Source organism: Astyanax mexicanus, chromosome 1, assembly GCF_023375975.1.
Source record: "Astyanax mexicanus isolate ESR-SI-001 chromosome 1, AstMex3_surface, whole genome shotgun sequence".
Taxonomy (NCBI): Eukaryota; Metazoa; Chordata; class Actinopteri; order Characiformes; family Acestrorhamphidae; genus Astyanax; species Astyanax mexicanus.
Genome location: NC_064408.1, coordinates 24,619,040 through 24,635,772, shown reverse-complemented (window position 1 = coordinate 24,635,772; position 16,733 = coordinate 24,619,040). Strand labels below are relative to the sequence as shown.

The 16,733-nt window shown below is 38.1% G+C and overlaps 1 protein-coding gene across 1 annotated transcript in view; it reads right to left on the bottom strand.

The window, feature by feature from the left end:
* Positions 1–16,427, bottom strand: part of gnb2 (guanine nucleotide binding protein (G protein), beta polypeptide 2) — a 411,910-nt gene extending 395,483 nt beyond the window's left edge. Inside the window, exon 1 of the mRNA XM_049475231.1 lies at positions 16,421–16,427. The gene's annotated coding sequence lies outside the window, so the exon portion shown is untranslated. The remainder of the gene's footprint in view (positions 1–16,420) is intronic.
* Between the last annotated feature and the right edge of the window lie 306 nt (positions 16,428–16,733).

Sequence of the window (16,733 nt, the reverse complement as noted above, 5' to 3'; positions counted from 1 at the left end):
ATGATCCAGAATGCAGCAGCACGTCTGGTCTTCAACCAGCCAAAACCAACGGTCACATGTCACCCCGCTGCTCATTGAGCTCCATTGGCTACCAGTTGCTGCTCGTATCAAATTCAAAGCTCTTACAATCGCCTAAAAGGTGATGACAGAACAGCTCCTTCCTACCTGCACTCACTCCTGAAGGCTTACGCTACCTCCCGGCCGCTGCGCTCCTCCAATGAACGTCGCCTCGCTTTGCCAAACATTCACACAAAGCAATCCAGACTGTTCTCATACAGAGTTCCCCAATGGTGGAACAAACTACCTTCCACTACCAGATCAGGAGAATCTCTCACTATCTTTAATAAACTCCTGAAGACAGAGCTCTTCAAAGAGCACTTACTCTCTTAACACCTCTAACAAACTAACTACTTCCAACCTCATTTCCTTCTTCCCCTCCTTCACTCCTCTATCCCACTATTTCCCTTTGACCTCCTTTAGGCCCTATATAAAGATGCATTTTTACCATGAACTTCTATTATTCTATGTACATCACTATTTGGACAAAAGCATCTGCGAAATGTAATATGTTTGAATATGTGAATTATGTAAGTTTCTTATATTAGTTCTTGTAGTACAATGCAGTGTGCTTTTCTTGTTCTACAATACTGATAGAACACACTGACAAAACTCTCTCTCACACACACACACACGGTGAAAATAGGGACAGAAACACAAAAGCTTGGTGTGAAAAAGTGATTGCATGATTACAAGGGCGTTCAATTACAGCTATTCACAATGTCTGCACGTAATCTGTTGAACAGCATTCTTCGCACTCTGTCCCGGACAGACAGAGAATTTTAACTACACTCTACCTGACTGCTGCTGATTCATGTTTCTCTCAGTTGAATGAAAAGCAAGCAAGTAAAAACTTAGCATTAGGCAGTTACACTCAAAGAATAAAAAAAAAATCCATATCTACATATTTATCTATTTAGAGGTATTCCATTAGAATTGTTTAGTCATATTTGCTAATATTGGTGAGCATATCAGTGCTATTTTATGATTGATAAAACCATTTTCAATCTATTAATTGTAGGCCAGTAACAAGCACTAATTCGTGGTTCCATTTTTATTTTTCTTCTATAGAAATGAAGCCAGAATTGACCATCATTTTACAGAAACATCAGACTGCAGAGAACTCTGTACACAGCCTCTCAGCTCGGCTACATATAATAAACCCCATGTAAACAGGCAGCCAAAGCTGTCAATCACTTTATTTCTAAGTTGACCCCAGAATAATGAGGGGACGGGAGTTTGAGGAGAAAAATGAGATAGAAAATTGTCAGTGAAACATATGGGGGTGGGGGACTGTTACTAGCCAACTGATGGAGAGATGGTGGAGAATATGCCAAGATGCATGAAAACTGTGATCAAAAATCAGGGTAATTCCATTAAATATTGATTTCTCTTAAAACTTTCTGAATATGAACATGTTTTCTTTGCATTATTTGAGGTCTGAAAACTCTTTTTTGTCATTGCAGCCATTTCTCATTTTCTGCAAATAAATGGTCTAAATGACAATATTTTGTATTTGGAATTTTGAAAAGATTCTGTCTGTAGTTTATAGACTAAAACAACAATGTTCATTTTACTCAAAGATATAGCTATGAATAGCAAATTCAGATAAACTGATTCAGAAACTGAAGTGGTCTCTTAATTTTTTCCAGAGCTGTATAGAATATGCGAGAAGAAAGACTGTGTCCATCCTTATGAATGAACAGGTAGTGTGTGTGTATGTGACAAAGAATAGAGAGAAAGAAAGAGAGAAAAGAATGTAGAGACAAAGAGAGACAGTGGAAGAAAGAAAGGAGTGATTCACTCTGTTTTGACCTGACTTTAACCTCTTAGCTAAAAAGAATGAGTGCAGAAAAATGAACTTAATGTGTCTCCCTTTGCTTCATTCTCATTATTTTCCTTCTATATCCTTCCTCCAGCCTTCAGACAGAGAGAGAGAGAAAGACAGAGAGAGAGAGAGAGAAATGCCGGAGTGCGTGGGCAGAGCAGAATGAGCAATTGCCTGGTGGCACTCGACCGCCGGGGTTGCCACTCTACTGCCAGTTTATAATGCTGTTTGTGTTTGTAGGCTGTAAATTATAGCAACATTAAACAACTTGCCTGTATAGTTAAAACATTATTAACAGCCTCCGCCAAATGGATAGCGTTAAATAAAATAAGTGTCATTAAACAAAGGTCATCCATCCTACTGCCCCCTACATTCAGGGCCAAACCTTCTGCCTAATGGTGGACACACTCTTAAAAATTAAGCTGCTACAGATTCTTCTTTAATGAGTTACATAATAACCTTGTTTAGCTATTGTCTTTTGAACCCAAAGAGCTTTACTTACAGGCAACACTACACACAAACTGTTACACACAGAGAGAAGAGGCAGCCAATCCTGTACAGCATACTCTCAACCGGAAATGACCACCCACCCAAGGAGGACTGCATCAAGCACTATGGACATTAACACAGGACAGTGTGCCAATTCATATCTGGGTTTAGAGACATAAAAAAAAAAATCACATCAGGGCTGTTTAAGTAACCAATTTACCTGATCTTCATGTTTTTCGACTGTGGTAGGAAAACCCCAGGAGTCCCCATGAGGACACAGTGAGAACATGAAGACGCCTCCACACAGATGGGGACTTGAACCGAAGACCCCAGTGCTGAATGGCAAACCTTGTGGATTAATCAACTTTTTTTTACAGAGTGATGTTCTGAAATAGTATCAGGTGAGATAAAGCTGGGATTAAGACAGTTTATTCTAGATGTAAACATTTCTGAAAGGCATTTTATTGGTTTCCCACAGTGTGGTGCCAGAAAGTCTTTGTAACACCATACATTTAAGCCTTATCTGAGCTGAATAAGTTCAACATGTGGAGCTATTATGTTTTAATGGTTACAAATGAGATCTCTGATTTGAATTTATCGTCCTCTTGTGTATTCTCTCAGACAGTAATAACTGTGGAGTAATAATGAGACTGATAACCAAGTAAATCAACATGCCGGTTACATAATGCTGACGTATACATACAGGCTATCTGATCATTCAGCCTAAGCTATCTGGTACATTACACAGATACTTCTTCCAGTATGAAAAGGTTTGGCAAATCTATGTACAGTGTTACCAATAACATGATATACATTTGTCTTGTCCTAGAAATAATCAAGCTGTAATTAAGAGGAAATTATGTTATGCATTATTAGAATAGAGATGTTTCTATTCAAACAAAACTAAATTGCCCACATGCTAAGGGTTTAAAGAATAAAAAAACAAAACACATGTGGACACAACAAGACCTGGCAGAAATATCAAAACAAAATAAAAAGCATAACAATCAATCTTAAAATAGGTCAAATTATAGGAATATACAGGGGTTGGACAATGAAACTGAAACACCTGTCATTTCAGTGTGGGAGGTTTCATGGCTAAATTGGAGCAGCCCGGTGGCCAGTCTTCATTAATTGCACATTGCACCAGTAAGAGCAGAGTGGGAAGGTTCAGTTATCAGGGTAAGAGCACAGTTTTGCTCAAAATATTGCAATGCACACAACATTATGGGTGACATACAAGAGTTCAAAAGAGGACAAATTGTTGGTGCATGTCTTGCTTTGTGATGTATCAAGAGCCACGGTATCCAGGGTAATGTCAGCATACCACCAAGAAGGACAAACCACATCCAATAGGATTAACTGTGGACGCAAGAGGAAGCTTTTATCCAAAAAACACAAAACCACGGCTGCCCAAATCATGGCAGAATTCAATGTGCACCTCAACTGTCAGTCAGGACAATAAATTGTTGTGGTCTAAAATCAGGTGTTTCAGTTACATTGTCCAACCCATGTATGTGTAGTTAGACTGAACAGCCAAAAACCCAGTCCGATTTGATGATCTGCTGTCTGAACTTAGGCACATAAATAGTCTGACAATACATATTTATATATTTAATGTTAAGTATAAGTCCACTCTATTTCTATCATGTCAGACTCTTGTCAAATTAATATGGTATTGGTAATTTTTACAAATTAACTTTAAAGAACACTGAACTCATGTTCACTTTCTTGAAACATTTGTTTTGTTACATGATTCATCATGCCGTAAAAAAAAAGTAAATTGTGGTCATGAAGGCATTCACATGGTCAGTAACAATACTTAAGTAATCTGTGGCATATAAATAAATTTAAATAATTAAAAACACACCCAAACTATGCATTAAATTTTTCCCATATCATTAAACCAACCTGGGCAGTAAACTAAATGCAGGTTCTTTCTATGGATTTAAATAGTTTGCACCAGATTTTGACTTTAGCAAAAATCGAGATTCATCAGACCAGATTATGTGTTTTTAGTCTTTAGCTGTCCAGTGTTTGTGAGTTGTTCTCACTGCAGCCTCAGCTTTCTGTACTTGGCTGAAGCAGTGAAACAGAGTGATTATATCAGTTACCATAGCCTTTCTGTCGGTTCCAACCAGTCTGGCCAATTACATTATCACAAGAATGTGTGCCTGAACATGTAGATGAACAGTCTTCCTAGTACATTGCTCAGTAAATGAACAGTACATCTAAAGGAATCTCAGGGGAGTATTCTCTTGATCTCTTGGCATGTAGACACTGCATTCAGACTCTTCATTTATACCTCTTGTCTCTGTCAGGTGGAAAAAAAGAAAATTACCATGCCCCCATTGTGTCTTTCCTTAATGGCCGAGAGATAGCTCTTTTTCTCTGGTTTGATGGATTGCGTTTGCTCAGTGCCAAGGGAAATTTTAAAAGGGGGGAATTAATTCTGACTTATGACTTATGGGTGTCAGGATTCACTCCCTTAAAGAGAAACATGAATGCTAAAGCAACTGTAAATGCTTTTCTTAGAAAGATGTACAAGATGTATAATGGAAATGCTCTAGATCCTTCCACAGCACCAATTTTTAAACTTTTCCATGCTAAATACATGCTCTACTAATGAGGCACACAAAACCTGCTGTTGTGCAATATTAGCCAATGTGCAATATAAGCAGAACAAATAATGAAAAATGTGAAAATGTTTGATGTCAGTTACAAGCCCAATCATACACTCAGAATAGAGAAAGCTAAACCTCTTTCAGTTAATGGTTATGTCACATTATATTTATATAGGTTTTGGTTTCTGTCACGTTTTTGCATCCGGTTTTGCGTCTCTCTGGTCTGTCCCTGTGTTTATTTAACCTCTGCATGTGCCCTGTGTGTATCCTGTGTCTCCGACCATGTCTTCTGTGTGCTTACCTGTTCTTTTGTAGCTCCACCCCCTTGTTACCCAGTACCAGGTGTTTCCCATTTCCTGTCCTTGCCTGTGTGTATAAATAGTCCTCATTGTTATTCTGTTATTCGTCTTTAGTTGTACATTTTAACGTCATTTCAGGTTGCATGCGTGTTCTGTTTTACTGAGTTCCTGTTTTGGGTTTATTGTTTGATCATTTCTTTGTTTCTTCATTGTTAATAAATATTACTCGCATTTGCGTCCACTCTCCACGTCCTTTCCTGCCGCATCCGTGACAGTTTCATCTTCACTAACATCACAGTAGCTATCAAGATGATTCAGGCCACTTATCCTGCTATGTAAGCTATATGAATGCAGGCTTATATAGAAGCCACATTGCACATACTTTTTGTATGCTTTAAGAGCATGTAAAACTCATGTCATTCATGTCATTTAATAGCAATAAATATGCTTGATCTTGCTTTGTCACAGGGTGTCTGTGTGAATTTCAACATGTCATTATTAACTCTGGCACATTAGTCTAAAGTCCACTGTGCTGGATTTATGACACACCCTTTTCGGGGTGTAATTGGTATTAAACAAAGTATCATGCATTAAAATAGTAAAAAAAAAATGGTAACAAACAAACCACTAAATAAATTATGAATGAATAAATTAACAATAACAAGAAGAAAGCTAGTTGTTATTGAACATGAAATGGTCAGTTAAAGAACATAAATACAGATCGTCAACCATGTTACTTTCTATAAATTTATTTCAGATTTTTCCCATTTTTTCTCCCAATTTGGCTATCAATTGTCCCACCCCTTTGTGCGTCCCCATCACCAGTGGCACCTGCGACCCTAGGAGGATGCGGACGAGCACATGCCTCCTCCGATACATGTGAAGTCAGTCACTCCTTTTTTCGAGCTGCTGCTGATGAATCATTGCCTGAGGGGCTAGCGCACTCTGAGGAAAGCGCAGCGACTCGGTTCCGATACATCAGCTCACAGACGCCTCGTGCTGCCCAGCACCACCTTCGAGCATGATGGGGAGAGGGAGCTATCCACCCACTCAGAGGGAGCAAGGCCAGCTTGTGCTTCGGCAGCTGATGGCAGAGCTACATGAACAGGATTCGAAACTGCGACCTTAGACCGCCCTGTCAACCCTGTTACTTTAAATAACTAGTGATTGATATTACAGTGTAATAATTTAAATGTGAAAATGTTAAGTAAATAAAGTTTTATTTAAGAAAATAATAGTGAGTCTTAACCTTTTGATTTTTAGAGCACATTTAAGTCACCATTTATTATTGAAGAAGGTGTTAAATAAACTTAACCTTTTTTTTTTAATTGTGTCATCTCTACCAATCAGCAGAGGTACAGTATATTTAGATAATAACATCCATTATTAGATTACTACTGCTAGATTGCTGTGTCTGTCAGTTGAATGCTTTTTTTCAGTTCTCATTATTAAACATTTTTTTCCCACATTTTGTGGAATTTTTGAAGGCAAACAAATTATTTTCAGTATGTTTTACATTCAGAGGCATGATAGAATTATGTGATGTAGACCAATAATTATTAATAGTCTGTGTTTGTGGTTTGTTTTCTGATTTTACCACACAGTGTAATTTATTTATTTTTCATAAAGGTGTGTTTATTTCAAACTAATAAATACAAATAAATAAATAAAACACAAAAAAATATATATTTAATTGATTTTGTTTCTTGGTGGAGATGTTAAGGGTGGAGGGTTAAGTTATCAATCAGTCATGTTTTCATGTTTTTAGTATTGTTTACGTAGTTCGGTGGGGTTGGGGAACTGGGAGGAAAGTCTCAGTGACCTGGCAGCGGCTCAGCGAACACTGCCGGGAGATTAGCAGGAGTTGTTCCGGGATACTGGCTGCCGGTAACAGCGCTGAGCCTGGCAGTCCTGCAGCTACAGTAAACAGTGCTGCTGCGCGAGCGAGTGCTCGGATGATTCACATATTCCTGTCCAGCAGGCTGTGGGTACACTGACCCATTTTCAAATGTTTCTGTTGACGGCTTCCATGAGAGTTCTGGCGAGCCGCTGGAGTTCACACAGCCTGATGAAACCTAGGTGCTCTTCTAGTGTGAGCTGGAGCTGAAACTGCACTGTACTGAAGTCTGTGACCACTGTTCAAACTGAACCATCATATTCTATGATATTAATCATGTCTCATGGATGCTATAGAACACTGCACTGGTCTGTGGTATACAGTAAGTGTGTGGGGCCTCCTGCATTGAATATGGATAATTAATTAATTTCTGCTGGAATTATTTGTCTATTTGCATGGACAATTCTAGCCAGATGCTGGTGGTCATGATTAGGGTTGCCATGTGTCCAGATTTTCCCTGGTTTGTCCCTGGTTTGTCCAAGTCAGTTTCGGAACAATTATTATGTCTATTTTTTTAGGTAATTTAATGATTCTGATAAATTGAATCTTTTAATTTTCACACTGACAAGCACCACTATTTCTCATAGGTACTGTGAGGTCATGTGACCCATCACTCCAGATGGCTTCTACAGGCAGAATTAGATTGACAGTGAATTAGTGACTGTAGTGGCTCTGGTATAGCAGTGCTTTCCTCGTGCTGTATCAGTTTACATACTGTTACCCCATGACTTATGTACTGTTACCCCATGACCTGTTGATTCTAAATGATCAGGTTTTGTGAGTACGGTCATTTTTGGCAAAAAAATAAAGGTTTTTGGTAGATTTTTTGCCCTAGTTATATTTTTTGACTTTAAAGCACATATGAAAAAGTAAGAAGTGCAGATCTGAGCTGGTATGAATATATTTGTAATGTATTACATTTAACTATGTCATTTTTAAAAGTTAATATTTATGAAATGGAAATCACACATAGATCACAGTGAGAACAACTGTAGACTCTGAAATTTAAGACCAATTTTAGTCACAGGGAACCCTCCCTAAAGGGATCCATAGCTCGTCTGCTATTCTCCACTGTGGTAAATTCAGTACTGTACTTGTTCTACATCCGATTTCCTTTCTTTAGAATGTAATAAATTCAGCATTCTAACAACTTGTAACACATTCCCTTCCTCAGACGAAGTTAAGCTCCCTCGTGAGCTTCCCAGCCTCCATTTGAAGGTTGTTGGATTGACCTCTAGCTACCAACTGTGATCCAAACAGATTCTGCTTTGGTTCTGCATGGCCAGAGACAACTGTATGAACCATCTGGTCTTCGTCATTCAGGCAGAGTCTGTAGGAGTTCAGTATTTCCTCAGAGATTCATAAACTTTTAGAGTCACCTGTCCTCCTGGAATTCATTTGGCAGCGTAAGCCAAACTTAAATCTTTATTTATCTCCATTCCAACAGTTTCCTCAAGTGCTTTTTCATACACTTGTATAGTGCAGTTTCATGTGCTTGCCAAATTAACAGTTAATAAAGTAAAAAGCATTTCTTATTTAGTGTATGATAATAAAGCAAGATTTTATCTCACATAATTTTAGTCTGTTGGTTTGTTAGTTGGGTAGCTGACGTTCTTATCCAGGACAGTCCTTCTCAAGGACACTTATTGGTGTAATGCAGCATAGTCACAAACACTAGGATTTGAACACTCATGACTTTTTTTTTTACCATTGTGAGATATTAATCTAAAATTACATGGTGATGCTTCATGGCTTTAAAAACTTGCCATATAATTCCAGCTAGGGTCTACAATCAGAAATAATGGGTTCTATCTTACATGCTGTTCAAGGCACGTTGTGATGCTTATATAGTAATAGTGCTTATAAATATATATGTACTGATGGATGTGGTGTTTAGAAATTACGTTGGTTCAGGTAAATTTGTGACACTGATTAAATACCACCTATGCAGACGTCAACCATCAGACGTTCATTGCTATACAGCTGCATCCCTAATGTGTGTTTCCATTTTTTCTTGGTATGTACAGATGCACACACAGCAGTGCACAAACCCATAGTGCATGCCTGTTGGCAGCTCTGCAAACTTTTCCATCAACAATAAACAGAATGGATGAGCGTAAATGAGCAGTGTTGAGAAGCGTTGGACCTGTCTACTTAGCTGCGCCCCTGAAATAGCAATGCGCCAAAGTCAGAGTGTGCCTGGCTCTTAAAGGGAATGGCAAGCTGATTGGTTTATTGCACATTATGCACAAAACACACCCATAATTAATTAAGATAATAAGTACATACCTTTTGCGCATTTTGAGCAGCACAATGCATACTTTTCCTGCCATTACAATAGCAAAGACACACTGACATGCATCCTAAATCAAGCTGCATAGTTTACAGTTGATGACTTGCCTATAGATTGCTGAAATAATGCCACCTGCAACATGTTTGTTTAGTTAGTTTTGTAGCTGACATTCTTATTGAGAGTGAAGTACAAGCTTACTTGTATTATGTGGGCCAATGTAGTGTTATGTGGAGTCTTGGAGACTCTTATTGGTGTAGTGCAGCATAGTCACCAACACTGGGACTCAAATCTGAGTCTCTCATAAGGAGAAGACAGACAGGAAGTGGTGTTAGCCCAAGAGCATCTAGAGTACTTACCTCTAAAACATTGGTATTATTTTTCACTTTGTCTGTATTTGGCATTTTCAAAATTATTATATTATAGATATAGGAGAAATGGAGCAGTGCCAGTGGACAATGACCATGAAGTGTTATCTTCATCTCTTGTGTACATCCACACGTGTAAGTTGTGAGGTGTTTTCTTGTGAGTGGGATTGAGCAGTTCAAGTGAGGTCTGATAGTGGGACATTCCATTTCTGAAGTTGTGCACAACAGTAACATTCCTCTACAATCCACAGAGTACTGAGCATTACCACCCACACTGGACAGTGCAGTGGGTGGTAATGACCATGACTGGTGACATCTGGCTAGAATTTTCCATGCAAACAGACAAGCAACTCAATGCAGGAAAGCCCACACACATATCCCACAGGACAGTGTAGCATTCTTTAGCTTCTTGAGCTCAGGATACAGAACAATACTAGTTCCTGTTCTATTACATGTGGTATGTCAGTGTACAGTCAGAAGCGCACAGTTTCAGACAGAGCTCCTAATGATTCAGTGGTATTGTGTAAAAACGGTCATAAATGGTGTTAACTCATTTTTAATGGCTGTTCTGTTCTGTGAGTTCAAATCACAATTAGATAATTCGCTGGGATAAACACGCACACACACAGAGATTAGCTTTCATCAGCCATGCTCTCTATTTAACTGTCAATCTTATCATTTCCAACCCCTGCCACCTGACAGTGATGATTATTAAAGCAGTGAGACGGAAGACATCCCTGTCTCTGCTTTTTAATCAGTTCAGCTAAAACATTAGCCTGAAATCTGAGCTATTAACATTTTAGAATCCAAAAAGCAACAAGGCCTGATCAAATATGACCTTCTGTTTGTGTGTGTGTGTGTGTGTGTGTGTGTGTGTGTGTGTGTGTGTGTGTATGTGGAAGCACAGATCTGTCATTTTAAGTTTCCCTTTGGTCTTCAAATGTGATCTATGCTTTCAGGAATAGACGCTCAGCAGGAGTGACATTTCAAAAGGAGAACAAATTGATTCTTTTTCCGCATTTCAGTCCGGAGAAGTCACTATCGAGTTAGCGGCTGTAGGTGGATACACTCAGTGCCTGCCAGATTCTAAGATCAACTGTTTGTCTTTCTGTCCAGCTGCTCAAATTGTCCATCTATCCAGGAGTGAACTATTACAGCTACAGGTCTTCAATTCAAACCATAGATAAAGTCATAAGTGCTAGAGATTCTAGTAGCATAGTAGCCTAATTATCCTAATAATTTTATTTCTCACAAAACTGCTTCAATTTAGTATGAATGTAAACATTATGGGCCCTATCTTTCACTCTGCACAAGGTGTGTTGTGACGCTCATTGCTATCTTACACCCGTCAGTCTACTTTAATATTTTCTGCCTGTGCCATCAAAATAGCAAAGCCTACCCTTAGCGCTTAGAAATATATCTACACTGATGGCCGTGGTGGTCTGAAGGTGAGTGAGTGTGTTCAGGTACATTTTTGGCGTATTGCTATCTTGAAAGTAAAAACACAGGTGCACCACTGATTGTTTTGAACCCTGACAACAGTCAACCTTCAGAGATTTATTGCTATCTTGGCAACACCCAGCGCACGATTCAGTGCACAAACCCAACTTTTACATAAACAATAAAAAGAATACAGAAGAAAATAACTATGCTGTTCTCATAAGTAACCTGCTTACACACCTTTACAGTGTAAACGCACAGGTCAATTTCCTCTGCTGAGAAGCCAGAAAGTTAGAGTGCACCACTGATTGGTTTATTTCACGTTACACCCAAATCATGCCAATGAGTAATTAAGAGAATTAGTAACATGTCTTTTACATCTTTCGAAGTTATGCAAGGTTTATTTTTGGCATCTTTGCGATACCGAAACACATTGACGCCCTAAATCAAGCTGCGTCGTGCATGGTTGATGGCTCACCTATAGAAAGCTAAAATATGGCCTTTAAACCTTACAAGTAAGTTGGCTTGGCTAGTTTTACCACAGGTACAGAAAAAGAACCATGCTGAAAAATCCAGCTTAAGGTTTTTTAGATAGTTTCAGATGGTCTGAGCTTGTTTTTGATGGTCAAGGTGGTTAAAATCTTTAGTCGCTTTGGACAAAAGCGTCTGCCATATGTAATGTAATGTAATGAAATCTGCTAATCCAGGCAAAAATATACCTTACATACTTTAGCTAGCTGTGTTGTTTATGTATGTTGCATTTGATTTTGATTATGTTGATCAACCAGCTAAACCATCAAACTCAAACAAAAACCCTATGCTGTACCCTGTGGTGGTAAAGAGTGTAGCTGGTCAAATCTTTCCAAAGTACACATGATTAAATACACATTATAGCAATACTGTAAATACAAACATTCTGTTGAATTAAATGAACTTAAAACAAGTATTCTCTAGTTAGCAGAAATCATTAGACCTTCCCAGAAGGCTTCTCAGACATCCCAGAGGGATCCCCCGCATCTGTCCTCATTAAGAACATGCAACAAGTGGTGTCTGGCATATTTTCCCTTTCTGTATCAGAATTATTGCTCATTAGGGCTTAGAAACAAAATAACAAACTATTTGGTTTACTCTGAGCAGAACCATGTTTTCATTCTTGCATTTCAACCCCAATATATAATAAACGGAAATATGGTCAAATAGGTTTGAAGGCTATTAGAGCTGACTGTGTTGTATTTGCATTAATAAGCACATGTTTACTCACCAGAAACTGAATTAATTTTGCTTTTTGCATGATCTTATTCCAGTCTCTCTGTATCCTTAAAAGCAAAATATATATATTTATATTGTTTCTGTCTCTTTAAGGGCTTTTTTTACCGTGGCCTTTTTTTAGACCTGGGAACAATTGACATTTGGTCAAAACCGGTGGTCTGGGGTTCGCTTCAAGTGGATTCAAGTGGATGCAGGTGCGGAAGCTATATGCTCCCAGTGCCATGTGTGGGGTCACATGATTGGTTCATTTTGTAACATGACAGTATAAACACTTGTCTTGGTCTGGCCTGCATGGAGAACGGCTGCTGGTTTAAAGGAACTCTTGGAAATTCAAATGCCATACATCCCAAAAACACTGCTTATTCACCAGTTGAGTGTTTTACCTGAAGACATAGCCTAGCTTTATTTAAAAACTTAACCTGAGCCCAAAACTGTAACCACTAACCTTAATCTCAGCCCAAAACCTAATCCTAACCATCATCATAGTCCTGATCCTCACATTATTCTCTATAAAAAACAGTCCTAACCTCAACCTCAATCCAAAACCTAGCATAAACCTAATCTCAGACCTTATTTTACAGACTGGTGTGATCAGCATGTCTGTGTCAGTTTGCTGTAGGAGTTTAGATCTATAGATATGATAATGAATATTATTAGTCTTCAGTAAAGGGTTTTAATGGTCTACTGAATGGATAGTATAATGAGTGTTTAAACTGCTATCACTTTATTTGGATGGTCCATTATAAATGCCTCATAGATGTTCAACTTACAACAAACATTGTCAACTGAATGTCTATTAAATGTAACTGAACTGTTAGTTGAATTTAAATTATTGTCTATAAAACCTATAAAACTCTACATCTAACCCTAACTCTAATCCTAACCAAAACCTTGACCGAAACTTTAAATCTAACCTTAAAATATTAGGATTAGAGTTTGGATTACAGTTAAATTTAGAGTTACATTTAATAGAAAACCAATTACTTTCACCTTAGAGTTCAGTTGCTTTTAATATACATGCAGTTGAATGTTAGTTAAACATTTATGAGGCATCTATAATGACCCATCCAATTAAAGTGATACCAAAGGTGTTGCCAATAGTTTATAGACTAAAACTCACTCTTGTTGATTTTACTCAATATATGGCTATAAACATAGTAAAACTGATTATGTGGAGTGTGTTATTTTTTTTCCCAAAGCTGTATTTAAATAGTCTGTGTCCTGATTAGCCCTGTCTGAGAAAAATGAGTGTTAATAATGTTAGTATGAATGGGCATGGCTAAACTGTTTGAAACATGCAAGTTTTGTAGTTAAGCAACTGCATATAACTCTTATAAACTGGGGCATGAACAGTACATCTAGAAATATCCCTTTTTTGTCCTACATTAAGCTTATTATTTAAAATAATGCAGTGAAAATTCTATTTCAGATGATCTGAGCTTTTTAATTTGTCTTAAATGTGTGAAAAGCTTGAATCCAGACCAAATCCCTGCCAAGGGAAGCGTGTCTGGTACAAGTGTACCCAATGATTCACAGCAAATAATGCTTTTATAGCTTGGATGAGTAATTTTGCCTTTGTTTGGTCTGGGGGCTTTCAGAGCTTATTGCTTTCTTTTATTCCAGAAAGCGTTTTGCTTGTCTCTATTGCTGTAATACTCTATTCCTTCTCAATCAAAATAAGCAGGCACTTTATGCGCGCCAATTAGCTCTCATCCATATGTATGTGTTCAGCTCTCGGAGTGATCAAAGCCTGAAAAGTGCCTTTTCAACCAGCCCGGGTGTTAGAGTTCAGCCGCTCACAGCTTTCTGACTAACCGGGTCAATGTCTGGGTTTGTATGCTGGTGCTGATGCCTACATTGTGTCAGCTTGGAGGTTGATTTGGTGATTAGAATGGGAGATGAATATCTGACAAAAAGGGGGAGGATCAAACTGATGGAAATGGGTACACTGAGGAGTGCGTGGGTGATTGAGAAAGGAACAGAGTGTAGAGGAGAGAGTGTGTGTGTGTTTTTAGTGAGTGTAGGCATAGCACTCTGTTTTGCTCTCCTTACAGGGACCAGATGTTGTGATAAGAAAATGAAAGAAATTATATATAACAGCCAGTAAGTATAGTACAGTCTGTATTTTGAATAATTCATATTACTGTGAATACACTGCAGTCAGTATTGATAGTGTCGATTTGGGTAAATTCCTAATTTTAGTATATAATGGTTTAAATATTGTAGTTCTGACTGATTGATACATTTTGATTGAATTTTGTTAAGAAAACAGCAATGGCTAACAATAAAAAGACCATGGCTAGGTTGATACTTGGCCCGGATGAAAAGCTCAGCCATAGAATAACAAGTGCATTGAAGCAGGCTGCATGTGCAGAGGGACTTAATTTGGCTTTTTACCAAACTCATGGTCAGGCAAACTTATTATTCAGGTGAAAGAACTAGCATAATTTATTAACACATGTAACGGAGAAACAAAAACAGTAAGACACAGTGGGTGAGTAAAAAGAGTTCTCATTAGACTCTTGAAAAGCTGCAGCTGTGTCTTGTTATTATGGGCCTCAGGCGGGGTGCATTATTGTAGTGCCCCTAATGCACCAGAGAGACACTAGGCCACTTTTAGTACTGGTCCTACAGCATGGGTCTCCAACCTTATCCAGTACGCATGTGTAGCTGTGGGGTTTTCATTGCAAACAAACTGTAGGACTCTACTTGTGTTGATTAATTGTTGATTACAGTTGATTATTTGAGCATTCTCAAAGGCTGGGTTAAAAACTTGCTTTTTGGAGGTAAGACTGGACATTCCCACCCTACACAGTCTAAATTCCATTTCTTTTAAACATTTTCACTGCCTGTGGTTTGGAACTCTGCTTAAAATAGCCACAAACATACTGTAATCCACCGCTCAGTTCAACTGAGGTGATTAGAATGCACCTTCAAGGCACTGAATGTGTTCCATCAGCATTTCCCGAATAGCTTTTAAAGTATTTCTACAGGCTAGCAGTTAAATATGGCTGTGGAATTCACTTGCAATTTTACACTTACGACCATCACTCTAAAGAATAACCATAGTCCAACTGTTCTCAATGCTTGGCCCACACTACAGGATTATTAAATTCCTAAATAACTGATGTCGAGGGCCCTCACACATATAAAGACATTTCTTACAGTTTTCTGTCTTTTTTAATTTTTAGATGCCCAACACCTTTCCTCGGGCCCTGTCAGATTGGGTGCAAAAAATGGTCATATATATATATATATATACCTATATGGCGTGATAATCACAATATAGCAAAGACACACTGTGATTGCAAAAAAGATAAAAAAAATTCAGTTAAAAAGGTCAGCTTTAACACTCAAGTTTAAATTATGCTTGGGCTTTGGGACAGAACGTGCACAGGTTTGGTCGGCACCGAAACCTTTGCTATGCTACGCCAAAAAAACACCAAAACGTAAATGATGTGGATTAAACCATAATCAGCAGGGCTTACACACTGCAATGAAAAATGTGGCAATGAAATAACTTTTTAAAAAATGCAACAGTTTACATGGGTTTTAATTAAGTTTATTTAAAATTTTATTAAAGTTTAATTGAGTTTAATTAACTTTACATTCTTTTAGGTAAATGAAACTTGTCTAAGCCACTTAAAATATATTTTAAAAAATGATCGCAGTATAGCAAAAAACACAACGATATGTCAACAGTATTATTACAGAGCAGTAATAAATACCCACCAAAATTTCTTGCCTGGCTATACACTATATATGACTATATATATATATAGTCAGTTTATTATTTATTTCGTATCCACACACCGAGCCGCAACTCTAGCATTTAGCTATTTAGCGAGAGTAGATAGCTAGCTAGGTTAGCTAATGCTATATGGTCCCTAGTCCTAATTCATACACTGATTCTCCACGCTAGCATTTAGCCCACTAAAAATACCAGTTCAGAGTAGACAGCTAGCCAGGTTAACTAACGCTGTATCATCCCCAGTCCTTATCCACACACAAGCCTCCGAGCTAGCATTTAGCTGTTTAGCTTGCTAACAACCTTCCAGCTCACCAAAAGTTAAAAAATACGTTTTAACGCTTTTCAGACCTGACTGGTAAACAAATTTGTCAGAAAACTGTACCCTTTACAGAAACTAAATTCAGTAATTAGAAGATGTGTC